The 27,925-nt window shown below is 46.8% G+C and overlaps 2 long non-coding RNA genes across 3 annotated transcripts; one reads left to right on the top strand and one right to left on the bottom strand.

Moving 5' to 3' along the window:
* Positions 1-1,057: 1,057 nt before the first annotated feature.
* Positions 1,058-27,895, bottom strand: LOC120100878 (uncharacterized). Its single transcript, XR_005501121.2, has 3 exons — positions 26,869-27,895; positions 1,973-26,658; positions 1,058-1,189 (listed from the first exon to the last, which is right to left on the bottom strand). It is a non-coding gene; the product is annotated as an uncharacterized LOC120100878 (long non-coding RNA).
* LOC120100879 (uncharacterized) lies at positions 4,899-10,384 on the top strand. Of its 2 annotated transcripts, none has more exons than XR_005501122.2 (3): positions 4,899-5,064; positions 7,113-7,871; positions 10,170-10,384. It is a non-coding gene; the product is annotated as an uncharacterized LOC120100879 (long non-coding RNA). The 2 variants fall into 2 exon arrangements; XR_005501123.2 differs by lacking the exon at positions 4,899-5,064 and having other exon boundaries at positions 7,115-7,225; positions 7,699-7,871.
* Positions 27,896-27,925: the final 30 nt, after the last annotated feature.

The following is a 27,925-nucleotide window of genomic DNA, read 5'->3' as shown; positions in this document are numbered from 1 at the left end:
GTCCCCAGAGACGATACCCTTTGACACAGCCAATCAGAAACATGTGTGCTACATTGCAAAGTACTTTTATAACTTTCTCAATAAACAGTGCATTTTCAAAATGAAAAAAAAGTAACTCATATAACTTAAAAAATAAATCTTAAAAAATAAAAAGCAAAAGCAAACATTCATGGCTCTTCTCACCCTGCCCCGACCATAACCTTTCCCAGCCAGTTCATGGCTTCCCTCCCCCGGTCCTCCCCTTAGAATCCTGCTCTTGTGGCTTGTATGCTCTTCGTCTCTCTCCCTTGACCCGCTCCCTCTTGATCTTTGTTGCCTACACTCTCTTTGTCTCCCTCTCTCTCTCCTCTCATGGCCAAATCCAGTCTGCTGGCCATGTTCAGTTTACTACTCTCTCTGCTCTGGACTCTTCCAGATGCCTCTGGCTGTGCTTTTCCTCATCTGATTCTTTTTAATTTATTTTTCATCCAAGCCGTGGTGATGCACACTTTAACCCCAGCATTCGGAGGGCAGAGATGGAGGTAGGCCTCTGTGAGTCCAGTGAGAATCTGGTCTACACATTGAGTTCCAGGTCAGCCAGGACTATACAGTGAGACTCTCTGTCCATGAGATTGGAGGGCATTTTCTGTAATGGGATCTGATGCCCTCTTCTGGTGTGTCTGAAGACAGCTACAGTGTGTACTCATATAATAAGTAAATGAATCTTTAAAAAAAAAAAAGCCAGGGTTGGGGATTTAGCTCAGTGGTAGAGCACTTGCCTAGCAAGCGCAAGGCCCTGGGTTTTTGGTCCCCAGCTCCAAAAAAAAAAAAGAAAAAAAAAAAAAGCCTGCTGAGCAAGTCATGAGGAGCAAGCTTACCGGTAAGCAGCACGCCTCCATGGCATCTGCATCAGCTCCTCTCTCCGTGTTCCAGTCATTCCTGCTTTTGATGATTAACTGTTTTTGATGATTAACTGTTAAGTGGAAATACAGAAGTAATAAGCAGAACAAACCCTTTCCTCCCTAAGTTTGCACTCAGTCATGGTGTTTATCACAGCAAACTAAGACAAAAGGGGGTGTGTGACCCGTGTGTATCTCCGAAGACCCGAGAGGATGGCTTTCCATGCCCCTGTGAAAGAAGGCTGTTCAGGGGCTGGATTTGCTTGGAGAACTTGTTTTTCATAAGGACTTCCCATTCGACCTTCTTTTGACTGAGGAGAAAAGCAAGAAAATTGCAGTTGTCAATTGGTGGTTGTGGATATTTTTATTACATCATTAGTTATGTATTTATTTGTGTGTGCACGCATGTGTGTGTGCACGTGTGTGTGTGCACGTGTGTGTGCGTGTGTATGCATGCGTGCACCTCTCCACATGTGGAAGTCAGAGGACAGCCTATGGCAGTCTTTCTCCGTCCACCTCCAGGGTTCTCAGACCTGGCCCTGGACATCCTTGAGTTCACATGAGTATGTTGGAACCCTTTGCTCCATGTGCTCCAGAAATGGTAGGAATCCTCAGAGCCTCCTTCACCCTATGGGAAACACAAGCATCCTGGGAGGAGCTCAAGGCATTCCTGACTGTCATATCTCTCAAGAGTCCATTTAAATGTCATTTTCTCAAAGGAGACATCCTCAAAGCCTTCAGGTCAGAGTATTCTAGAGTCCTCTCAATTTCCCCACATCATAACTGTAACTGTTGAATAACCATCTTCCTCTCTGGCTCTGGCTGTAGGAGTGATCTGCCTTCCCAGAGAGGAAGGACTCAGTCCGCCTAAAGATTAAATAAAGGAAGAGACTCCACTGCTCGCTCTGGCTAGCGCTCAAAGGGGAGCTGACCAAGAATAGAAGTTTTTCACTGCCTTCTATACACCATAAGCCTACGCATTTCACGGATGCTGTTGTCCTTAAACCTCTCAGGTCCTGGCCCCAGGTTGCACTTTGAACAATTTACAGAAGAGACTGTAAGTCTATGCACGTGGTTAGGTAGGAGAAACTTACACAGCAAAGACATTGCCAGGATTATTGAGTTCAGCAGTGTTGTTCTTCTTGAATTGTGGTCCAAATCCAATCCCAAATCCATTTTGCCCAGTTAGAATCGTGCTTCCCTGATAAGAGCAGAGTGGGCTCAATGACAGCCAGGACCTTGCAGTGCCTCGTGAGCTCTCCTGCAGAGGCATGGTCTTTGATAGAATGGGGCTAATGGTCAGTCGTAAGTCAGGGTCCTCTTGTTGTTATGGGAATGGAGCCTAATTGGAGGTCAATCACCATTTATCAGTGGTGCATAAACATTAGCGGAAACTTTCTCAGCAACCCTAAACTTCACTCATAGCACAATGTTTTTAAAATACACACTTTCTAATCAGCCTGCCCAGTCACTACTTATCACTAGTCACCAGGGAAACAGCCTTCCTTTAGCGAAATTCTACTTCATATCATTTGTATCTCCTAAGTGAATGTATTAGTAAATCGTATAGAACATCAATTATTTTTTAATGGCTCTAACTGACCTTCATCCTGATAGATTCCAAGCGGACCTTCTTTTGTTCTTTCTTTCCTTTTCTTTTTTTAAGATTTATTTATTTACTTTGAATACACTGTCACTCTCTTCAGACACACCAGAAGAGGGCATCAGATCCCATTACAGATGGTTGTGAGCCACCATGTGGATGCTGGGAATGGAACTCTGGGCCTCTGGAAGAGCACTCAGTGCTCTTAACCGCTGAGCCATCTCTTGTCTCCCCTGCATCAAGAGAAGTGTAATATCCTAACACCTCTCCCAGCGTCAGGCTCCTGAATCAAGAGGTGATCGATAAGTGGGCATGGAGGTGCACATTCTGTAATCCCCACATTTGAGAAGCGGGAGCCAGAGGACTAACAGTTGGAGGCCGTCTGCCCTACAAGTGAAACCCTTTCAGAAGCATTAAGAGTGAAAGCAAGCAGGTGTGTTGGCACAAATAGTAATCCCAGAACGCAGGAACCAAAGGCAAGGAGGATCGGAAGTTCAATCTACAGTGGTCTTTAAAACTACCTTAGGCTACATGAGACCTTCTCTCAACAAACAAACAAAAAAGCAGGTAGGGAAGGGAACCTGACAAAATACTGAGGGTAATGCCTCTTTGATGAAGTGGAAATTTTAAAGCTCAATTCACCGTTTAGAAGGGCTTTGAGCTAGCTGTGGTGGGAACTGGGTGTGTGCTTTCTCTGGTTCAGGAAGAGCTGTTCTACAGACTGCGCAGGGTCTGGGAGAATAAATGTGCATTGGCAGAAGCCGGCAGAATTATGAGTCTTTCCCCACAGTTCACTGGGCACGGGAGAGAGGCTGGGGGATTAGAGCAATCCCAAAACAAGGGCTCACGAGCTGTCTGCTTTGTGTTCTTAGATGAAGCACAAGGAAGAGGTGCAGTAAGTGAACCCTCTCAGAGCGCTGTCTTTTGGTTCCAGACTGAGGACTGTTCCTGGGTTTCAGCACCCGTCCTAGAACTGCTCTGTTACTGATGGGTTGCCGGTAGTTAGGATTAGACAACAGCGTGAAGGGAGTGTGTGAATTTCCTAGAAAGTAAAAAGTGTGTATGTGTGTATGTGTGTATATGTGTATTAATGTATGTGTCTATATAAATATGTATATGTATGTGTGTATGTGTTTATGTATGTATGTATATATGTATATGTGCATATGTATGTGTGTATGTGTATGTCTATGTGTATATGTGTATTTGTGTGTATGAGTATATGTGTGTATGTGTGTATATGTCTGTATGTATGTGTATGTATATATGTATGTGCATGTATGTGTATATGTGTATGTGTGTATGTATGTATGTATACACGTATGCATGTATGTGTGTATATATGTGTATGTATGAATGTATGTGTGTATCTATGTGTGTATGTATGTATCTATGTGTGTATATGTGTTTGTGTGTATGTATGTATGTATGTATGTATGTATGTATGTATGTATGTGATCTGAGTGGTCTGTGATCCAGGAATATGGGCCCACTAACTTGAGGTTAGACTCACTGGATATGTGTCTGATGGGCAAAAACGTCCTTGCTTGTCCATAAGCCAGAGTGTGACACAGGCAGAGAGGAAAACTTCAGACCCTGAGGTTGGGCTGTGCCACCTTGAGGAAATTACTTGGGTGTTTATGTTCTTGAGAGGGTTATAACAGTTAAACGAGCTGATAACATGTAACGCTTAAGCTGTGCAAGGCGCTATGAATACCAGCAAGGAACCAGGATCAGCAAATCATGCACAAAGAGGGGTTTTCCTCTTAAGAGACAGAAGAAAGGGGTTGGGGATTTCGCTCAGTGGTAGAGCGCTTGCCTAGCAAGCGCAAGGCCCTGGGTTCAGTCCCCAGCTCCGAAAAAAAAGAAAAAAGAAAAAAAAGAAGAAAAAGAAAAGAAGAAAAAGAAAAAGAAAAAAAGAGAGACAGAAGAAAAAGAAAGACGGGGTCTTGATTTGCAATCACACTCACCCATCACATATCTTTAGTTGGTTAATACTTCTCATTATTGGGGCTGAAGAGATGGCTCAGTGGTAAAGAGCACTGGCTGTTCTTCCAGAGGTCCTGAGTTCAATTCCCAGCAACCACATAATGACTCCCAACAGTTTAGTCCCATGGGATCTGACATACTGCTCTGGTGTGCTGATGTACATGCAGACAAAACATAAAATACCTAAGTAAATATTTAAATTTTCATAATTATTATTGTTGCTGGGTTTTGATTATTCTAAGCCTCATTTCCCAATCTTTCAACAAACATGCTTTTGATTGTGTGAACAGTTGGGCATCTCCACAGCCTGCCCAGGGACCAAGTGACAGTAGGATATATCATCCATCACTAGCTGCAGAGAGCGACACATTCCCACGCTCTCTCGAATGGCATGTCTTCCCCCTGCGCATGCGCCGCATCCCCTTTTAAAACGCCAGTCTCTTTTCTCCCGCCATCTTTGCCCCTCCACCCTCGCTTCATGCAACAGTGACGTTGGCATAAACACGTTCCTGGATGGGAGGGAGTAACCGTCGAATGTCTGGCATCTCTCTGGTATTCCCGGAAATGGATGTTCCCCAAGCCACAGTTTTTAAGGTTGGCCCTTTTCACAGAACTGACCTTTTCCTTTCGGTGAGGCTTCAGTTTTTTCAGATGGGGTTTCTCTCTCTCTCTAGTAAATTCTAGACCGCATCCGTTTGGACTTTTAGCCCTAGCCACTGCCCAGCACTGTGATGACACACTGGATAGCTTGTGCCTTCTCAATTCAGTCCTTCCTGTCTTTGGGACACCCAGGCTCAGGCCTGACTCTTCTCCCCACCCATGGAAACGGCTTTGTCAGCCTTCGACCGTACAAGATCCCCTGTTTTAGAGATGTCTTTTGGAGAACCTCAGACCCCTAAACTTAGTACCTGACTTAAAGGCTTCTAAACGTACAGGCCTTTGCAGGTGAGCTTGGCCTCAATACCCCTTAGATAAGTAGCCTAATATTAGATTCCAATATTGTGTGAGATCTTTATAAGTTCTGCCAGCGACCCGGTAAATGAAAAGGGTTCCCAATGGCCAAGCTTTCTCTTCTTGCCTTCCCTCTGTTCTTCCTGTTCCCCACTCAGCTCCTTCTAGCTATGAAGTCTCACCCAGAGGAAACCTCCACTTCCCTTGATCTTGCTAATGAACCCCCTCCTTAGGGCCCTAGCCCACAGCTCCCTCTCCTCCGCTGGCTTCTTCAGCTTCCTCTTCTCCCTCCTCAGCCACAGGCCACTCTAACCATTCCACTGTTACACCAACTTCCACCCCGCCAGCAGCCTTGAATCCCCCACTGCTCTCTCCCACTCTTCAGTGGGACCCCTCTGTGTCTCCCCACCCAGCCTTACCCAGCCCCAGTTCTCCCTTTTTGGGAGGTCACAAGGATGGATGGCCTGGTCAAGCTACATGTCCCCTTTTCATTAAGTGAACTCTCTCAAATAAGAAAGAACCGGGGTCCTATACCTCTAACTCCTCTACTTTCCTTAAAAGATTCCAGTGTACTACCCAGCCCTGTAGACCAGACTGGCCTTGAACTTAGAGATCCACTTGCCTCCACTTCCCAAGTGCTGGGATTAAAGGTGTGTGCCACCACTGTCAGATGTAAATGTCAGTTTTTATGACAAGTAAAAAAATCAGCAATTTTGAAGTCAAAAGACTAATATTTAAAGGGTGTTCTTAGTTGTGTCTAGTTCAAAAAAAAATTTTTTTTTGGTTCTTTTTTTCGGAGCTGGGGACCGATAGTTCAAAATTTTTATCTTGTTTTCTTTCTGCCTGTGATCCTTGTTATTTTGGAGTTTTCTCCCTTTTCCTTTCTTCTCTAAATGTTGCCCAGTCTTTTAAGGCCTACTGAAGACTCACAAGTGAGGTCTTAAGGTGAATTTCTATCTCCCCATTATGCATATGTCACATGCTTAGAACTAGATTTTCCCCTCAGTTGTACTTTAACAGAAATTAATACTTATGCCCTTTAAAATGTTTATTATAGTCCCTCTTTTGTTATGTTATCTTAAACCTTTTGAGAATTGAAATATTGTCATCTTCGAGTTTTTATATTCTCTATAGCAACTAGCACAACATCTTTAATGTTTTAACTGCTCAAATAAATACTCATTAAATAACATCAGAGATACACACCAGGAGTCTTACAAACAATTCATACACGCGTATATTTCAAATACAACTTAGGGTAGATGTAAGAAGAATGAAGGAACAGAACACAAAACAATGCCTTAGGTGCAAATTCTATTTGGCATTATTTCCAAACCGAATCCAAGAAACTTTAACAACCCGAGAAGAATGGGGGCAATTTTCTTTGAGGAATTCATCATTTCCTCATGGACACTTATTAGTCAAAACACCCTTTTGGAAAACACGACGACCAACAACAAATATGTAAAAACCACCCTTTAAAGTAAAATACTGAGCAGCTCTGTTGGACATTAAGAAGTGTTATATCCTGCTCCTTACCTGACGTTGCTCCTGAGCTGCAGTGGGACGTAGGCTGCAGTTCGCACTCTAGTTTTGGAGGGCACCTGTTTCCCCTACCCTAGCCGGGTTCTAGTAGGTGAAAAACTTCTCAGCCACGCAGAGAGTACAAACTTCCTGATCCTTCGTTGCAGAGAGCCAGCCCTGTAGTCTCACCTCTGTGACCTCTGTGACCATCCTATGGTCGGTTGGATGGTGTCCTGCTGGAGCAAACACGTGAAGGAGCGTTTTGTTAAAGTGGATACAGGTATGAAAGGCTAAGGTAGACTCGTGAAGCAGACACAGGAGAGAGGATATTCTGTTAAAGCAAGCATGCGAAAGGACACGTGATGTAGGATTCTTTGCTAATGACACACATGTATTGGTTCACCTTACATTGCATAGTTGAGCTCCATTTGTCAGGACTCCATAGAGAGAAACACAACGAAAACTTGTGTTAGTGTGCTGAAGTTGTGGCTTCCAAGGACTCTGGCTGATTGGATGCCTGTGCTGAGGTACAGCACGTGGAGGACACGTGGTGTTTGGAGGGTATACATAGGACTCCAGGGAGTGATGGAGACAGAGCTTGGCTTGCTGGTACAGCTAGCTGTGCCATGCTTGTGGGTCTCCAGTCTTCGCTGATCTTCACTGCCCTGAGAGAGGCACAGCCTTTCTCCTGGTGTTCCTTCTGGTCTCTCCTGTTGACTTGAGCAGAGGCTGAGGCCTGGCTGTCTCTGCTAGCTCCTATCACTGCTGTTGCTAACCTGACTCTCCTGAACTGGATGCTGGTGTATCCGTGAGGTGTTTGTGAGTGGACTGAGCTATGGAGCTGCTGCTGCCTGCCGACCTGTGAACTGAATGCTGACTTCCAAACAACACAGACGGGAGTTGCTCCAAGGAACCCTTCTAAACAGGTTCACTTCCCCCCTATCCTTTCTTTCCCCCTACCTCTGGTGGGTGGTAGGCTACAAGGGGGGTGGGTGGGTTAAAGCTTTTAAGAACCATCATTAAAATAGGATTTGAAAAAATTAAAGTTAAAGGTCCCTAATGAGGATCCCCAATAGAACTACAATACCCTGGGGCCATTCTAGCTAGACTTCAGTTTACAACTTGCCCTCTGGCCAGTCTTCTTCTCCCCCCCCCACCCCCCAAGAGCTCTGACCGAACCCAGGGCCTTGCGCTCACTAGGCAAGCACTCTACCGATGAGCTAAATCCCCAACCCCCTGGCCAGTCTTCTTAAGGCTACCCATAAATCAGTAAATCTTGAGAAACTCCAAAAGGTCATCCAGGCCAAACATGAAAACCTGTCTCAATTCCTAGAAGGCCTCACAAAGGCCTTCTTACAGTACACCAACCTATACCCCAAAAACCAAGAGGGTAAACAGCTCTTCATGACCTATGACTTTTCCCAGAGTTTCCCCAACATTAGAGCCAAGCTTAGGTGCTTGGAAAAGGGACCCCTCACTCCACAGTCAGAAGTGCTGGCCTTTTTTTTTTTTTTTAAGATTTATTTATTTATTTTATGTATGTGAGTACACTGTAGCTGTCTTCAGACACACCAGAAGAGGTCATTGGATCCCATTACAGATGGTTGTGAGCCACCATGTGGTTGCTGGGAATTGAACTCAGGACCTCTGGAAGAGCGATCAGTGCTCTTAACCACTGAGCCATCTCTCCAGCCCAAAACTTTCTTTTTGATCCCCCTTGATACCTAGTCAAAAATCATTTTTGCTTTCACCTCAACCGTTCCTGACACCCACCCCTCTGCCCAGCTCACCTAGACTGGACTACCCTAGGGGTTCTGGGACAGACCACACCTATTTAGCCAGGTCCTGGCCTCTGATCTACTCTCTTTACCTCTCCCCAAAAATCTGCACCATACAGGACATAGATAAATTCTTCTCTGCAGTCCATCCCCACAAATTAGTCAAACTAGCACCTCTGCTCTTCTGAACTTCTTGTCCAGCTCCGGCTACAGAGTCTCAGCATCTAACGTCTCACTGTCCACACCTCAGGTCACCTACATGGGACTAACGATCACTCCAACCTCCAAAGCACCTTGGATACAAAGCACCTAATCCTTCAGGCCCAGCCTTATACCTCCTAGACCTAACCCAGCCCTTCCCCCTTTATGTAACAAAGGGTGGGGATCGGCCCTCAGGATCCTAGGCCACCAACTGCGAGCCTCCTTTGCACCGTGCCTTACACTCAAAGAAATTAGACCTGACCACCCAGGGACAGGCATCCTGCCTGTGTGACCACCCAGGAACGGGCACCCTGCCTGTGTGACCACCCAAGGATGGGCACCCTGCCTGTGTGCTTTAGCCACTGCTGAGCTCCTGCCTCATTCACAAATTCAAAAAAATTGACTTTTGGGTCAGCTCCCAAAAATCTTCCACAACCTGTCCCACCTCCTAACATTCAAAGATTTACAAACTCTTCCTCCCTCTGGGGTTCTTTCTCTCTGGGTGGGACTAGTAGAAGACTCTGTACTTACTTTCCAATCATGCCCACCTCTTAATATCTCAAATCTTCCTCCTGACCAAACACAGACCACTCCCCATCTCTTTCTTTCATTGAAAGCTTAGAGGAACGACTGCCTCACCCCTCACACATATGGGAGGGCACATTGCCTCAGGCCATCTATACCTGGTACACAGACCACAGTTCCTTAGTACATGAGGGATTCCAAAAAGCTGGCTATGACACAGTGTCAGTTACAGAGGTGACAGGCCCTCCCTGCCCACACCACTAATCAGCAGGCTGAACTAAAAGCTCTCACCCATGCTTTCCAATTAGCACTAGGACAATTCTTAAACATCTACACAGACTCCAGATATGCCTTCCATGTCTTCATACATATCAGCTTGACCAGGACCCTGCTCCGTTAAGTTTCAGAGGAAGCCAAGACCAACCACCTTGTCCCCAGTCCCAGAAGAGTGAGCCTCACTCCGGCTGCCATGCTCGACTTTCCTGGAGTGGACCTGGGTGTCTCCTCTCTGTCCTCTTGTTTGCTTCTCTCCAGGGTAACATGTAAATATGGAGACTCGAGGTTCGAGAAACCCTCACTTATAACAAACAGCCCCTTCAAGTGGGATCTAGAAATTTTTCTATAGCAGGCTGTCAGGGGCCAATTAATATTCCCATCCCTCCTATATCTACCTCTCCTCCTTCATTTAATGACTTTTTTGTCTGCTTCCTCTATGACCAGACAGAAACTTATTGTAAAGAAGCACCAGAGGCTGGAGAGACAGCTCAGCAGTTAAGAGCACTGACTGCTCTTCCAGAGGTCCTGAGTTCAATTCCCTGCAACCACATGGTGACTCACAACCATCTGTAATGGGATCTGGTGCCCTCTTCTGGTGTGTCTGAAGACAGTGACAGTGTACTCATATACATAAAATAAATCTTAAAATCTTTTTAAAAGGAAGCTGTTAATATACTATTGTAATCTCACCTGCAGGCCACTAGGCTTGCCCGGGCACACAACTGTAATATTTTTAATGTTTTCTGTGTATTTGCACTTCCTATAGCCTAGCCCCTCACCCACTCTATTGTCCCCCTACTGCATCTCCCAGGTACAACCTTTTGGCCCCTAGAGCCCTTGGGGTGTGCCTGGCTCCGTATTAAGTTTCTTCAGTCACCACAGGGATGTGTCTCAGTTATTAGTCAGGTCTGACTAGGACAGAGTAGTTCACTTCTTTTTTTTTTTTTTTTTTTTTTGGTTCTTTTTTTCAGAGCTGGGGACCGAACCCAGGGCCTTGCGCTTCCTAGGTAAGCACTCTAACCACTGAGCTAAATCCCCAGCCCCAAGTAGTTCACTTCTGAGCGGGGGAAACCACAGTGCCTTTGGGTTAGGGCTGTCTGTCACACCCCCACAGTGGCAACTGTAACCCCAAGATTTAAGAAATGCAGGTGGGAGGAGCTGTAACTCAAGGCCATCTTTTTTTTTTTTAATATTTTTTATTTATTTGAGTACACTGTAGCTGTCCAGCTCCCAACTCAGGGCCATCTTAAGCTACGAGTAGCAGGTGTTCCTTCCTGACCTCTGCCTCATGTCCTGCCTCCAGGTTCCTTCCTTGACTTTGCTCTGAGGGTCATCAGTGATGGACTGCTGCCTGTAAGATGCAAACCTTTTCCTCTCCAAGTTGCTTTGATCATAGTCTTTATTCACAGGAACAGGGAGTAAATTAGGACAAGGATGTATTGGGGTGAAAATGATCAACTGCATTTGATTTTGTGTATGAAAATAGTGTGATGAAGTCTGTTGTTACAGGTAATTAGCATATGTCAGTAAACAAAAAGCTTGAATGTGCAAATGCAGTCATAAAAATTATTATAACTGTGTTCAGCAACCTGCAGCCCGCGAACCTGTCAAGTCTACAGAGAAGTCAGACTTACTGAAACTGTTATATTTCTAAGGCAGCTTAAAGGAACAGGAGGCAGAAAAGACGGGAGCCTGTCTTTCAACAGCTAAGACACACTATATTTATAAGTGCACTTAGCAAGAGGCAGCCTCTCCCCCATGGGAAATTGACAGGTCTTCAGAGAGTAGAGGGAGATAGGTTGGGATGAGAGGCTTGGCAGTAAGGAAGTTATTTTCCAAAACAAAGTATCCTTTCTACTGTGCCCATAAGACCAAAAGGTTGTCCATAACCTTGTAGGAATCTTGTTTTACAGGCGAAGCACCACCGTAGCAGGGGTACTTCAGGAGATTGCGTGCCATCTCCCAGGGCCGGCAGCCTCCTCCTAGTTTCACGATCCTGCCTTCCTGATCCCCCAGTCTTCCCAAACTCACAGTTCCCAGCCTTAGATTTACTCATTTGGTCTTATGTGATCCTCTAATTCCCTAGACCCCAGTGATCCCACCGTGAAGGGGCAGTAGAGGGCCAGCTCCAGGGCTTCAGGGCGAACCAGAGCAGGGCGGAGCTTCGGGGCAGGGCGGGGCCTCAGGGCGGGGTTCTGGACTAGGAGAAGGAAACCTTGAGCAGACCTTTGGACTCAGCTCTGCGGGAATCGCTTCAGCGGTTGACTCAGACAAATCCCCCAGGCATAAAATCACAAAAGAGTTTTTGTTAGATGCTGATTGGGGAGGGAGTGGCTGAGCGTGGTGGGAAAATGAGGCCAGACTCCATGTAGCGGGAAAGGCCTGACCTCTGCAGATTGAGCCAGGGGTTCCATGGAGCCGCCTGGAGCCCCCTGGAGCCGCCCGGAGCCGCCCAGAGCCGCCCGGAGCGGCCGGAGCCAGCCCCAGGGAGCAACAGGGCTTGGCGAGAACTGAGAGTCAGTCGGTCCAGTTGGTCCTGTGTGGACTCACCAGGTAGTTGCTGAGTGCAATGTTAGCCAAACCTGTTCAAAGGTTTGAGAAATGTTAAACAAGGGCAAAGTCTGGTGAACAGCTCCTGATAATGAAGATTAAGCTGTAAATTAGTTTAAAATACAAGGTAATTTGCCTTCAATTCCAGTACTGCAGAAGGACCAGCCTGGTCTACACTGAGTTCCAGGCCAGCCAGGGTACACAATACAACCTTGATTTAAAAAAAAAAAAAAAGAGGCAAAGTGACAAGTCAAACACCCTGATTTGGTGGGGGGTTGGGGGGGGAAGAGGGGCTAAAGAGATGGCTCAGCACTTGGGAGCACTTGTGGCTTGCACCGGAAGTCGCAGTGAAGCAGCTGAATTAGACCACTCCTGTGGTTGGAAAGGAAAGGTTTATTCAAACTGCCAAGACTAGCTCTCAAGGGTCAACAAGGTAGGGAAACATTGCCAGTTATAGAAAGAGGGGAGAGCTTGTGGGGGAGGTATACAAGCCAGAACGGCCTGTTAGTTCAGAGTGGTGGTAGGGAGATTGGTGGCCGAAAGAGCCCAGGGCCTTCGATATGTGCTACAGTTATAGTTGATAGGGAACTAGTTGCCACATTTGCCCCGTTTGGCAGGGATAGATTAGGGAAACGGCTCTTCCTGGCAGAGAGAAACCCATTTCATAGGTTTCTTTTCTTTTTTTTTTTTTTTTTGGTTCGTTTTTTCCCGGAGCTGGGGACCGAACCCAGGGCCTTGAGCTTCCTAGGCAAGCGCTCTACCACTGACCTAAATCCCCAACCCGCATAGGTTTCTTGAGAATGCTGAGTGTAAGCTTTTGTTTATCCACAGGCAAACTTTCGTTTTTCCCTGAGTCCGCCTGAGCTGAGCCCAGACTGTCATTTGGGGACACCGGCAGGAGTGCTGCCATTTTGGGGGCTAGGGGTTTGGGACCTAACCTTGCTGTCTTCCTGAGGATCAGGGTTTGATTCCCAGCACTGCAGCTCTGAAGTCTGCAACTCCAGTTTAGGCGATCTGACACCCTCTTCTGGCCTTGTGAGGTAATGCATGTTCATGGCGCATAGGCACAGGAGCAAGTAAAATACCCACACAGACCAGGCTGCTCTCAGATTCAGAGATCCACTGCCTCACCCCCGCCATGTAGTGGGCATCAGTAGATGATAAATCTTTAAAAAGAAACGAGCTCAGGAAACAGGAAGGATGCTGACATGGGTTGATGCCCAAACCTAGAAAAGCCGACTGGGGCTGTCTCTTAAGTAAATAAGGTTTGCACTGACTCAGGAAAGGCCAGGAGGCAGCAGTGTAACTGTTGAAGAATCTGGCTTAAACAAAGGTCCCGAGGTGGTACTGGTCATCGTGTTTTCCGTGAAGAACAGAAGAAAAATCCCAGCTGCTGGGGAAGGTGCAGGAGAAGGGCCCCTCCAGTCCCAAGGAGTTCCAGACCAATCTAAGAAACATTGTCCCAAACGAAAACTAATCCTGAAAGCAATGTGTAACTTGGGAACAGCATTCACTAAACGCTGTCTACTATGATAAGGGCCTGGCTTAGAACCTCAGCATTATAAAAGAAAAGAAACAAGCAAAAACGTTAAACTAGGCATGGCGGCTCATATGTTAGAATCCCAACACTTGGGAGGCTGAGGCGGAAGGACAGCATGAGGTTAAGACCATTGAGTGAGTTTCTAGCTGACTGGGTCTATCTAGTTGAGACTCCAAAACAAACAAAAAACAAGTAAATAGTAGATCCCACCTCTGCCGTAAAAGACTCACTGGAGAACAGATAGGAGAAGGGGAAGGGGCTGACGTGTCCCCTGGTCCAGGGGGAACCATCTCTGCATCCCTAACATTGCTTTCTTATTCACGGTGGACAGTGAGACACCTCCCTCCAGGCCCATGGGTGGCCCGAGTTCCCCTGACCTATGCTCTCGTTTCAACATCAAGGAACTTTTGTAGAAGGCTGCGCCCCATCAAGGCCTCTTTCACACACAGTTCTTGGAGAGATCCTTACACAATGATGCCTTTTGCTCAGGTCATCAAGGGCACAGTCCTCCTCTGCCCACATCCTGGGCTCCACTGAGCCCTCACCTTTTTGGGAAGAAGCCAAACTGACTGACCTGCCTGCTGTTAACCTCATGAACACTGCTAAGCTCAACGCATCAGTGGCTCTGTGAAGCCTGTGCCCGCCTTGCAGTGAAGGCTTTCCCGAAGGTCCACACCCAACTTCCCCATAGTGGGAGGCAGGGAAGAGAGTGTTCTCTTCGACCTCCCTAGAGTCTTGGCTTGGGTTGCCGGGCTCTGGCCAGCCCTGAAGGCCCATCTGTTCTCTACCATCAAACATTCGCAGCCACCAACCTCATTTGGTTTTCAAACCTTCAGAAACCTGAGGCCATGTTGTCACTGATGACAAGTCCCTAACAAGGTGAGAAGCCTAGGTCAGCCTCCTGGCCCTACGCTGTGTCTCAACAAAACAAAAAATGTTTAACAGTCAATTAATAAAAGACCAGCTCCCCCTGACCTCTGCTTCCACCTTGAGGTCTGCAAGGCATCCTCTTCTGAGGAAGGGGGATGAGAGCATACCCCCTCATACCTGTCTAGACAAAGTGTTTATTGTCAAGAGTGGCAAGATGGCTCAGTGGATAAGGCCTGAAGACGAGGACCCACACAGTGGAAGAAGATATCCCACTTGTGAAAGTCACCTTCTGTGAGGGGTGACAGAGCTGGGCTGGGAGTGTGCAGACCAATGTTCTGACTCTGGTTCTGCTCGTCTTTTTTTTTTTTTTTTTTTTTCGGAGCTGGGGACCGAACCCAGGGCCTTGCATTTGCTAGGCAAGCGCTCTACCACTGACCTAAATCCCCAACCCCCGGTTCTGCTCTTAAAGCCAAGCATCTCCCATGTATCCCTCACTCCATCAGTCTATGACCCCATGTCCTGAAGAGTTGAAATGACATGAAGAAGCTAAACTGCCTGTGCAGAGCTTGGGTACGAGGCACGTGAAGGCTCTGAGCACTGTCCCTGGGGGGATGTGCTGAGTGGACAGAGAGAGGACAGACCTTGGTGAGGGACCATTATGGGGAGCATGTCCACTGTGGGTCTCTCTGGGCTTCTACTACGGATATTACCCAGAAGTCACTGGACTTAAGTGACATTCATGCTTCTGAAAATGGTCACCTACTTCTATCCAGGTGGCCTGTACAGGGGTGCCTGTCCCTCTCAGGGCGGAAGACGGAGGGCAAAGGGGCTAAATATCTGGCAGGAGGCTGTGTAGCCAAGAGAGGACAGTGTGGGACATGAGAGGGCTCAGCGACCCCTCTACTTGTTTGACACTGGCCTGGGTTGGGCTGACTCATGAGAACTTTTAAAGGAAAACCTAAAGAACGACTCCCAATGCAAAGTTAGCAGCATGGTGGCAGAGGCAGGTGAATCTCTGAGTTCAAGGCCAGCCTGGTCTACAGATCGAATTCCAGGGGAGCCAGGGCTACCTAGAGAAACCCTGTCTCAAAACAAAACAAAAAACTAAAACAGTGGTATGGGGATGGAGGGAGAAACCAAATCTCCCTAAAAATCCAATCTTTTAACTGTGGCCTCCTGGGAAATGTGTAAGACCCAAAAGTTAACTTCTCGGCTTCACCTGTCCAAGGACCTGGGATGCTAGAAGTTGTAGTTCTTAGAAAATAACAAAGCCACATGGGAAAATACTGTGACCTTCTCGGTTTATCCTTAAAGGTTTTTGCAACATGTGTCTCAGGACCACTCAGCTGGGAATTCCTGACCAAAGCCCATCCTGGTCAGTGTTTAATTAAAGCTTGCTTCAAATTTGGCTCAAAATTGTGGAACTGGTGTTTCTCTTGTGACTCTCAGGATTAACAAATGAAAAAATAGATTATATATGTTCTCACCAAAGGGTAGCTCCAGAACACAGTAAAAATCAAATCAAAACAAAACAGCTACAGTGAACTCATATAAATATAATAGTAAATAAATCTAAAAAAAAAAAAAAAAAAAGGTAACTATCTTGGTATCCAACGTGTGGGACTCACTCAAGATCTTCTGGGCCCCAAAGGCCCTTGGATGGCCCACTTCTCTGGCTCTGCCCTCTGCGCACACATAGCTTATCTCATAGGCTCAGATGAGCTCCACTCCACAGTTGCTGCTGCATGGGGGTCATTCCATGGTCCTGACCTCTCCAGCTTGCTAGGATCTCCACTGCAGCTAAGGATATACCTTTACCAATGGCCTCTCACGACTGTCTTCAGGGACTCCAGGTGTTAGTGGTTCTGGTCTCTTATTGATTATAGCTGATTCTTCAGCCCCAGATGACCAGAATCACAGATTTTTAATAAACGAATGACTGGCCCTGACAGTTTTTACTTTTCTCTGAGACGTCATAAACCAAACCTCCTTCGTCCACACTGCCACAGTCTCCTACATTCTGAACACTCAGTGGCTTTTCTAGCCCAAAGTTCTAAAGTCCTTCCAGGACCCTCCTCAAAATGTGGCAGGACTGTCATAGCCGCTTCTCATGACCCTGGTATCCATGTCTGCTTTAGTTTGCTTTCTATTGTGGTGAACACCATGACCATAAAGAGCTTGATGAGGAAAGGGTTTATTTGGGTCACAGGTTACAAGTTCAACATTTCAACATCAGGGGAAGCCAAGGCAGGAACCTGGAGGCAGAAACTAAAACAGAGGTCATGAGGGGTGCTATTGACTGGCCTGCCCCTGGCCTTCTCAGCCTGCTTTCTTATACAACCCCAGGATCACCAGCCCAGGGGCAGAACTATGCACGAGTGGAGGGCTGGGGCTTCCCACACCAGTCATTAACCAAGAAATGAGCCCACAGACTGGCCTACAGGAGACTTTGATGGGGGGCATTTTCTCACTTAAGTTCCATCTTGTGTCAGGTTAACAAAAGAACAAAACAAAACAAACAACTCTACCCAGGCAAGTGGGACAGTGAACTCCTGGCCTGGAAACTGAGTTGTTATGGGGAAACAAATCAGAGTGGACTTGTTGGAAAGATCGGTGGGTGTGTGTGTGTAAAGCTGTTATCTGGTGTCCAGCAAACTTCCCAGCAAGAAAGTTAAAGCCTCTAAGGAGGTGGCAGGGCCCTGGCTGGGGGTGCTTGGTCTGTGTGGGACAGTAAAACTGGAAAGGGGACAGAGTCCAGAAGGAAAAGCTTGGTGAGGAGTTACAGGGCTGGAGAACCAGGTCCAACAGCTTCGGGGGGGAAGGGGGGACATAAGCAAACAAGACTGCCCACCCTGGAGCAGACACGGTCCCTTTTTGGTCTATTCTTTGTCCACTGGCATGGTTTGAGGCCGGTGGTTAGAGGCCAGACAAGTTCCCTCCTGCCTCAGCTTGTTTCCCTCACAGCAGGCTAGGGCGCTTCTACTTCTGACTTCAGGCCCTTGGCATGTATGAAATTCTTGCCTCTCCTGTGGCTGCCGGGCCCACCTCTGACCACAGCGGAGTTTGCACCCTTCTTCCTGCCCTTCTGTGTCTGCCCCTTCTTCCTGCCCTTCTGTGTCTGCCGTTCTTGCGTCTCCAGGGCAATTTGTCAAGACTAATTTGACACTGAGCTGGCTCTCCCTGGAAACACCAGGAAATGCCTAGGCGTCAGAACAAGACTTCGATGGGGAAGATCCCATGATAAGGCTGAGGCCAGAGCTCTGACCCACCGCAGCCCAGGAAGAAAAGAGGCTCCAGGGATGGAAATAATTTGTTCTACTTGATCTTTCACCCCCTCCCCATCTCCTTGCTTTTCTCCCTAATTCTTAAAGAGGCACTCCCTCCAATGACTGATAGAGCTCTCGTCACCTCCAGAGCTGATCTCTGTGCGTGGCGCATTCTTGGTTTAATTTCTTGGATGGGTTGACAGGTCCGATTATCACACAAATCATCCTGTTGTCCTAAAGGACGCTTTGAGAAGGAAGGTGAGTTTATATAACCTTACTTGCTCCAGACAAAATGTAATATTTCCCACCCTTATTCCAGCATCTGTCATTGATCTGGGAATTGGTCACAGTTCAGCTGTGGTTGCAGTTAACTGCAGTTCCAGACTGGAGGACGAAACAATAGGTTCCTCTGTATTCTCAACACGCTTTGAGGCCACAGCCTGACTCCCCACCTCTAGGCAGTGCCCACCCCTCCTTCCATGACCTTGTCTCTCTCTCAGAGCATCTGTCCTCAAAAACCATTCAAACTCCTCAGCCCAGGATGACCTCTGCTTCCAGTCCAGGAAACCTGCTAAGTTTAGAAGCCCTGTGTCCAGTTGGTTGAAGTCCTAGCTCTATGTACCTAATCCTGGCACTCAGGGGGCAGAGGTAGGAGGAGTTTAAGGTCAGGCTGGGCTCTATAGTGATGCCCTGTCTCAGAAAACAACAACAAAAATAGAAGGCAGGGTTCATCCAGATAGCCACACACGATCCTAGAATCCCTTGAACAGAAGCTTGGGTATTACTGACCATCATGGCTACCCAGTCTGAACGTATATGAATATGCTATGAGAAGTAAAGGCTGCCACAGTCAAGCACCACAGGTGTCGAGACAGGCAACTTTAAGTGGCACTTCAGCTAAAAATAGTCTTTTTCTTACAGCATCATTAACAATAACATTGTGCTATTTTTGTAGGTGACTACAGCTTCCACACATATGCTTTCTCTTTTGGTTCTTATGACAACCTATGAATAGATACACAGTCCAGACTTCATAGAGGAGAAAGCCGGCGCATAAAATGCTGAAGACCGCAGGCCTCACAGAAGGCAAAGCTCCCTCTCATGCACTGTGCCTGTGTCTCTAGGCCCAGTGGCCATTCAACAACAGCAAAGTCTCAGGTACTAGAGTGGGCTTCCCAGCCCGTAACATGTGTGGCTACTTTGTTCATTAAGACCCCAGGGGTAGGACTCCATGATGGTAGGAGGGCATCCCAGCCACCTATCCCCGTCCCTTTTTTTTTTTTTTTTGGTTCTTTTTTTTCGGAGCTGGGGACCGAACCCAGGGCCTTGCGCTTCCTAGGCAAGCGCTCTACCACTGAGCTAAATCCTCAACCCCTCCCCCTCCGTTGTCATAGCTAATACCATTTGATCAAATATGTAAAATGGGGGCGGGAGAGATGGTCCAGAAGTCAAGAACACTTGTTCCTCTTGCAAAGGACCTGGGCTTGGCTCCCAACACCTACGTGTGGGTGGCCAACTCCAGCTCCAGGGGATTCCTACTCTGAACTCCATGGGCACCAGGTACGTACCCATGCAGGCAAAACATTCATACATACGATAAAGTTTCAAAATTCTGTAAAATGGTTATGTCAAGACAACACCAAAGACATCTTTCCAATCAGCTGAGAACATTCCAGAAGCCTAATCCAGACGTTCTAGTTAGTGACCTTGTTTCCCAAGCAAAAAAATGTAGGGAGATTTATAGGCATTCAAACTCACTTAGCATAATTGCCACTGTACTGATGATTATGTAATTCTAGCTGTCAAGGTCATGCGTGGTCAGTCCATCCAATCTCCTAAGTATGTACTTCCTGTCCTGAGAGCCCTGTCAGAGAGCAAACACACTCAGCGTGGGGACATCTGGGCCTGGCTGGCCCAGTAGATGACAATACAGAGATAAAGCCAGGAAGGACTTTGGCTTTGCAGTTTGGACTTTACAGAGCATCTGGGAGTCCGGGGTACCCATCCACACCTCAGTCCTCACCCTACCCAATAGGTCCTGTCCTCATTGTCTTAATGCCCAAGAACCAGTTCACGCACAATGGCATGAGACAACGGCCAGAAAGTGCTGGGACGTGGCCAGAGTGGTGTAGGAAGCACTCGTTACTTCTTGCTTATGGACTCATCCCACACTGCGCAATAAACACCTACTGTGTGCCAGGTCTGGTGGGTAGACTCGGAGTACACATGGTAGAGGGTCCACCTTCCAGGCACCTGGGGGAGACAACAGGAGGTGGCGGTTTCCTCCAGAACAGTGCAGTGTGAGCTGAGTCAAGCCAAAGCTTAAAGGTCAGAAGGGCATCATCGATGAGTATGATAGTATGACGGGACCGGGAAACCAGGGCTAGCGACAGCCAGGCGTGTCACAGTTGTGAATGGAACATTGCCTGTGGAAGAACAGAGATGAGCAAAGCATGACTCTGAGAGGAGGAAAGATAGAGGACAGACTTTCAGGAAACGGTTGCCGTGGCCACATACCAGAGGCCGATAGCTTAGGATTCCTTCCGGGGTTCTAACTGTATAGACTGGTATCGGCATCAGCACTTCCGTGAGAAAGGATAACATCTTATACGATAATTCACTTTGAGATGGTGTTTAATGCAACACCCAAGCAGACTCAAACTCACTATGTTACTCGGGGCAGGTTTGAACTCTCAATCCTCTTGCCTCAGTCAGTGCTAGAATTACAGTTACTCTGTGCAAGAAAGAAGTGACTGAGTGAGATTATTGGAACGTCTCAAAAGGTTAGAAAGACAGACATGTAGAAAAGACATGTAGACAAGAGTGCTGGCAGGTGTCCCGCACCTGTCACTGGGGAGGTAGAACAAGGACATTTGAGGTTTAGGGTCGATCTATCTTGTCTACATAGCAAATTTGAGACATAGGACAAACATACACACATACAACAGAAAACCCAAGACCATGGCTAAGGAGATGGTGGATCAGTTAAGGCTCCTGCAGAGCACCCTGGTTTGATTCCCATCAGCCATGTGGCAGGTCTCTGTCCCCCTCCTCTGGCTTCCATAGATGCACATAGAGCCTAGGCATACATGTAGACAAAACACCCACCCACATAAAGGCAAGAAAAGTCTTAAATAAGGAAAAGAAAAGCAAGAGGGAGAAGGCCGGGGACGGGTGGCAGACTGGTTTCTCCTCAAGTCTTTCAGGGTGTTCCCACACCTGAGCTCAAGGGGTCGAGTTCGTCAGAGTTACAGGCATGGGCAGGCCATCACACTCCGATTTAGGACTGCTTCTGTTTGCATATCTATAAATAGAGTAACAGTCATCACCACACAGAGCTACAAGACAGAGTGGCAATGTGTACAGGACCCTTACAACGGTCGCAGGCAGAGCGAATACACATCTGTTGCTAAATCATTATTGATTTGGTGCCAGCGGTCAAGCCTGGAGCTTTGATGGGCAAGTGCTAAGCCCTATCAGCTTGGCCACTGAGTTAAGTCCAGAGAGCATGTTGTTGTTATTATTAAAATATTTTTAATTTTTTTTTTCGTTGTCAAGGTCTCATTTATTGAGAGAAATGTACAGCATTTAAAGCTCTGAGGCAGGAATAGAAGCGGGAACTGAAGCTTAGGGTCAATTTTTTTTTAATTTTTATGTATGAATGTTTGCCTGTCTGTTTGTAAGTTCACCGTATGTGTGCCTGGTGCTCATGTCCAAGGAGGCCAGAAGAGGGCATTGGACCTCGTAGAACTGGAGTTACAGGCCACCATAACCCACCGCGTGGAGCTGAGCCTGGGTCCCCAGCAAGAGTAGATGGGGCTCTTAACTGCTGAGCCTTCTCTGAAACTCTTTATCATTGAACCGACATGCTCTGGGGATAGAGGTGGGGAGGGTTTGTTTGGTTTGGTTTTGTTTTTTGTTTTTTTTTTGTTTGTTTTTTTTTTTTTTTTTTTTTGAGACAGGATCTCCCTGTTTGGTTTGCTGTCTTAGAACTCAATGTATAGGTCAGGCTGACCTCAAACTTGTGGGATGATGTCATTATGCGGGTGAAGCCAGGTACAAGATAGAACGAGGCCTATCATTGGACGAGAAGGAAGGATGGGCGGGAGAAAATTTTGAGGGAAGAGGAGGGGACTGGAACAGGAGGGCAGAGGAAGCCTCAGAGAGAATATGGAAGCTGATGTAAAGATTCCACTCTGTACTTTTATAGGTTGTTATGAATGTTCTTTTTTTTTTAAGATTTATTTTTATTTTTATGAGTCTTCAGACACACTAGAAGAGGGCATCAGATCCCATTACAAATGGTTGTGAGCCACCATGTGGTTGCTGGGAATTGAACTCAGGACCTCTGGAAGAGCAATCAGTGCTCTTAACCGATGAGCCGTCTCTCCAGCCCGTTATGAATGTTCTTAAGGGATGGATGTGTACGGGGCTTTGTATGTCTAGGTGGGCAATTATATCTTATCAATTGGATCAGAGGTTATTGTGCTGTGTGTTCTTTCTTGTGGCGAATTAAGTTTAAGAGAGTATGTAGTGGCACTGCCATGGAATTGAGATGTATATGTCTGGTATGGTGGCAGCCTGCCTTGGGAACTGGATGGGTAGAGAGATTGCTGCCAGACTCAGAGAGAAGTCATCGGCACTGTGATATGGGATGGAGCAGAGCAGGTGAGAGGCTTTGCTGACTGAGATTAAGATATCTATCAGATATCTTGGGACACTACGGTGCTAGAGACCTAGTGGGGGAAAAAGACAGTCTTTTATTTTTATAATTTTATGACAACACAAACTCAGAGATCTGCCTACTTCTGCCTCCTGAGTGCTGGCATTAAAGTCGCGTGCCACCACTGAATGGCCCTTGGGTTTTTTTTTTGTTTATTTGCTTGCTTCTGTATTTTCTTTTTAATTATGAATATATATGTGACTGGGGATTTAGCTCAGTGATAGGAGCACTTGCCTAGCAAGCACAAGGCCCTGGGTTCAGTCCTCAGCTCCGGAAAAAAAATAAATGAAATGAATATATATGTGAGTCTGTGTGCAAATGTGGGTTTGTTCACATGTGAGTACAGGTCCCTGCAGAATCCAGAAGAGGATGTTGGATTTCTTAAAGTTACACAGGAGACTGTAAGTTGCCTGCTATGGGTGCTGACAATCGAACACAAGTCCTCTGTAAGAGCAGTCAGTACTCTTAACCACTGAGCCATCTCTCCAGCCCAATTTCTCTCTTTCTTTCTTTCTTTCTTTCTTTCTTTCTTTCTTTCTTTCTTTCTTTCTTTCTTCTTTCTTCATTTCTAATTTTTCTTCAAGACAGGGTTTCTCTGTGTAGCCCTGACTGTCTTGGAACTTTCTTTGTAGATCAGGCTGGCCTTTACCTCAGAGATCTGCCTGCTTCTGCCCCTATCTATAGCAGAATTTTGAATGGCTCAATCTTGTATAAGTAGCCATGCTGTGACTTCATGACATACTTCCCAGCACTCCTCCCCACCCTCCACCTCTTACATTCTTTCGGAGCTTTGGTTGGGGGAATGAATTAATACAGGTGTTCCACAAAGGGCTGAGCACTCACACTGTCCCCACTCCTGGTACCAACTTCTTTCTTGGTTAGGGTTTCCATTGCTGTAAAGAGACACCATGACCAAGGCAACTCTTTTTTTTGTTTGTTTGTTTTTTGTTTTTTGTTTTGTTTTTTTCTTTTTTTTGGAGCTGGGGACCGAACCCAGGGCCTTGCGCTTGCTAGGCAAGCACTCTACCACTGAGCTAAATCCCCAACCCCGACCAAGGCAACTCTTATAAAGGGCAATATTTAATTGGGGCTGGCTTACAGGTTCAGAGGTTCAGTCCACTATCATCAAGGCAGGAAGTGTGTCAGTGCCCAACCAGGGATGGCACTGGAGAAGCTGAGCGTTCTACATTTTGTTCCAAAGGCAAACAGGAAAAGACTGACTAGGAGGAGGGTCTCAAACCCCACCCCCACAGTGACATACTTCCTTCAAAAAGGTCACACCTACTTCAATAAGACCACACTTCCTCATAGTGCTACTCCCTGAGCCAAGCATAATCAAACCACCACATTCCACTCCCTGGCATAGACTTGTTCACACATATGAGTCTATAGGGGCCATACTTAGCCATAGCATAATAAAAAATACATTTAGTTCAACTTCCAAAGTCCTCATAGTCTATAAGTCTCAACAATGTTAAAAGTTCAAAGTCGGGGTTGGGGATTTAGATCAGTGGTAGAGCACTTGCCTAGCAAGCGCAAGGCCCTGGGTTCAGTCCCCAGCTCCGAAAAAAAGAATAAAAAAAAAAAAATTTCAAAGTCTCTTCTGAGATTCATCAAAAGCAGAACCATGCCTCCAACATTCCAGGATCTATATTACTGTTCCAAAATACCATAGCAGCAAGGAAATACTGGACCAAAGTAAGACTGAAAACCAATTGGGTAAACTCCAAACTCCACATCTCCAGGTCCAATGTCAAAGAACTCAGAAGAAGAAGAAGAAAAAAAAAGAACTGCTCAGATCTCCAACTCCTTTCATGCTTGTTGACTGTTGTTGGCAGATCTGGCACTCAGCAGCAACAAGCTTCATTCTCTTGGGTTGGTTCCACTCCCAGTTAGCAGCAGGTATCCTATGTCTCCAACATCTCTAACATCTTGGAGTATCCACGACAACTTCAATTTTAAAGCTTCTTGCTCCAATATCTGGGATCCACACATGATCTGGGCTCCTCCAAAGGGCCTAGGTCATTTCTCTGGCTCTGTCCTCTGTAGCATTCTAGGTTACGGTTGACTCCACTCCACTCTTGCTGTTCTTGGTGATCATCCCATGGTACTGGCATTTACCACATGCTGGGGTCTTCCAAGGCAACGAGGCATCACCAATAGCCTCTTATAGGCTCTCTTCATAATGCCAGGCCTCAGCTTCTTTGCAGGGCTCCTTCAATCTTGGGCTGTCAACTGCAACCGAGGGTGCATCTTGCACTGACAACCACTCACTGTAAAAACCAGGTTCTCTGACCGAGGCTGAGATCAGCCCAAGTCCATGGGTACCAACATAGAACAGTGGAGGACAATCTGAGCATGCTCATTCAGTAAAATAAGAAGGGCTGGCTCCACCCCAGGGCCTCTGGCCTCCTGGCAAGACATGGTCTTTTCACCAGAATTGCAGTACCAGGCATCTGTTCCCACCAGAGAGCTGCTATTTAGCCTGCTATTGCGCCTGTAGCAGAGGTTGCCTGGCACATTGGTATTATAGCATGAAGGGACCCCCTGGGTCCCTACCCTTCCCACCAAGTAGGGTCACTGATGTCTGCCACACAGCACCTTCTGAAAGCTAGCTAGCAGAGAGGGGCACCCTGTTCTGAACAGAGTCTGCTCAGTGTGGTTTTGTTGTCTGTTTGGGCCTTAGGGAATAAAGTAGCCTTGGCTGCCTGCCTATATTATATATTCTGATCTCCCCACCTCCGATTTTCAAGTGCTGGGACTGCAAGCAGGCTGTGCCACCCCTGATTGGTCAGCACCCTTTGTCTTCAATTTGCTCCTCCCTTAGAGATGCTTTTGAGTGAACATCTACTTCTTGAATAATCTTCTTAGCTTGTTTTTTTCTTTAAAGATTTATTTATTATATATAAGCACACTGTCGCTGTCTTCAGACACACCAGAAGAGGGCATCAGATCTCACTACAGATGGTTGTGAGCCACCATGTGGTTCCTGGGATTTAAACTCAGGACCTCTGGAAGAGCAGTCAGTGCTCTTAACTGCTAGGCCATCTCTCCAGCCCCAAGCTTGTCCTTTAATGGCAGGATCTCACTCTAATCCAGGATGCCCTGGAACTCTCTCTGTAGCTGAGGCTGGCCTTGGAGCAATCCTTCTTCCTCAGGCTCCCAAATACTGGGATAGCAGGCATGAACCACTAGGCCCAGGTTTTATATAATCTTTCTATTAAAAAAAAAAACAAAAGAAAAACAAACAAACAAAACGCTTTTTTTTTTTTTTTTTTTTTTGGAGCTGGGCCTTGCGCTTCCTAGGTAAGCGCTCTACCACTGAGCTAAATCCCCAGCCCCAACAAAACGCTTTAAGTCCGAGATGGGATCCACAATTTTAAACTTACCCTTCCCAAGTTGCTGAGTCATCAGAAGTTCCCTAGACCCCCAAGTCCAGGGAGTTGACAGCTGTATGGCTCTTTGGTACACAGCCATTTCTTAATGGAAAGGAGTATTTGTGCCCTTCAGCTCTCAGAGTTACAAATGTCAAAGACAGCCCTTCCGTCCTCCCGTCCTCCCCCTCCACCGCCTTCCCATTGTCTGGCGGTAGAGCCTGCCTGTCCTGCAGTTGGTGTCCTCCTAGATGAGGGGCTGCTGATAATCAGGGTCAGGCCGATCGATCGATCGCCAGGGTCAGCGCTGAAAGCCGCTTAAAAACCTCTTCCCGCCCCGCCCCCACGAGGCAGGCTGCCTTTGATCATCCGCCTTTGCGCCCTCTAAGCAAAGGGGCTTTCCCTGAGAAAACAACTCTATAAATACACCGCTAGGTTGGGACTGTGTGTCCGCAGCGGTCCCTGGAGAAGCCACACCTCCAGAGAGGAGCATTAACCCATTGCTTTCATTGCTTTTCCAGGCTCTTCCGAGGCACAGACGCTGGAACCGAGGAGGATCAAGGAGAGACCCCAGTGGAGGCGCTTGTCCTAAGGGAATTGGGAGGATTTGCTGAAAAGCCAAAAAAAAAAAAAAAAAAAAAAAAAAAAAAAAAAAAAGGCATGTTAAATGTCAAATAAAGTTAACATTCTGAACTATCCCAATACTCAGACTCAGGCTGAAGCAAGAGAAGTTGAAATTTGGGATCAGTTTGGGCTACACAGCAAGTTTCCTGTCAACTTGCCCTACAGTCACAGGACCTTGCTAAATAACAAACAATACCTTTCTTCCTGGTTCCGTGCAGTGCTGGGAACGGAACCCAGAGCACCCTGCATGCAAAGCTTCAGCATGAATCGCACCGCGGGCCAGAGGATGGTTTATATACACACACCCATTGTCTGAGATAGACTCCGCTCCCACAGTTAACACCTTAACTCCAAAGTGGCCATTTCCACTGGCAGGATCTCTTCAAACTAGACTTGGAGCCTTAAGAATTTAAACAAAGTACAAGATATATCCAAGAAACCTTAGTCTGGTGCACCAGGGGCCTCTTGTTTTACGGGTTGCAAGACAATGTTGCCAGAACTTGTGTGTTGAGTGTTTGGACATTGGTGGTGAGCCTGGCCTTCAGTGGCTGAGCTCTCTCTCAACCCTTGCTCGGGTACTTCATTGTTGTTGAAACCGAGATGATCTCACTTTGTAGCCCAGCTTGCCCTAGAACTTGCTGGGTTTCCCAGGCTGCCCTTGAACTTGCAGTAGTCCTCCTCTCCTGCCTCAGCCTCCCAAGTGCTAAGATTATAAAACGTGCAATACTATGCCCTATATGTTCTCCCCACTTCCCCCTGCCCCAGCCTTGGCTGGAATTCACCCTGTAGACCAGGTTGGACAGGCGTGGCACAGGCAGGCCTTTAATCCCAACACTGCAGAAAGCAATGGCTGGCGGATCTCCGTGAGTGGAAGGCCAGCCTGTTCTACACAGTTCAAGTCAGACAGAGCTACTGAGACCCTGCCTCAAAGAAAAACAAACAATCTTAAAAAAAAAAAAAGACGTATAAATAGAATGTGAATAGAATAAAAACCGAAAGCCGATTTCATCCCTTCTCCACCCCTCCTCAGTCATTCTTCCACAGGGAGATGGATAAACATCTAGCACACACATCAGATTCTCCCATTCTACAGACGACACTGCCGCACTGACGTCGAAGCGCTCATGAAAGACCACAGAGCTGGCATGTGCTCAAGCTGAAATTCAAATCCAAATTTGTCTGACTCATAATGCAGCGTGCATTCCTTCCGCTAAGCTCCAGGGTGTAAAATTTTATGGATGAAGAAACCGAGG

The sequence above is a fragment of the Rattus norvegicus genome, chromosome 2, assembly GCF_036323735.1.
Source record: "Rattus norvegicus strain BN/NHsdMcwi chromosome 2, GRCr8, whole genome shotgun sequence".
Taxonomy (NCBI): domain Eukaryota; kingdom Metazoa; phylum Chordata; class Mammalia; order Rodentia; family Muridae; genus Rattus; species Rattus norvegicus.
Note: the sequence above shows the minus strand (reverse complement) of the source record. Positions and strands in the feature narration are given on the sequence as shown.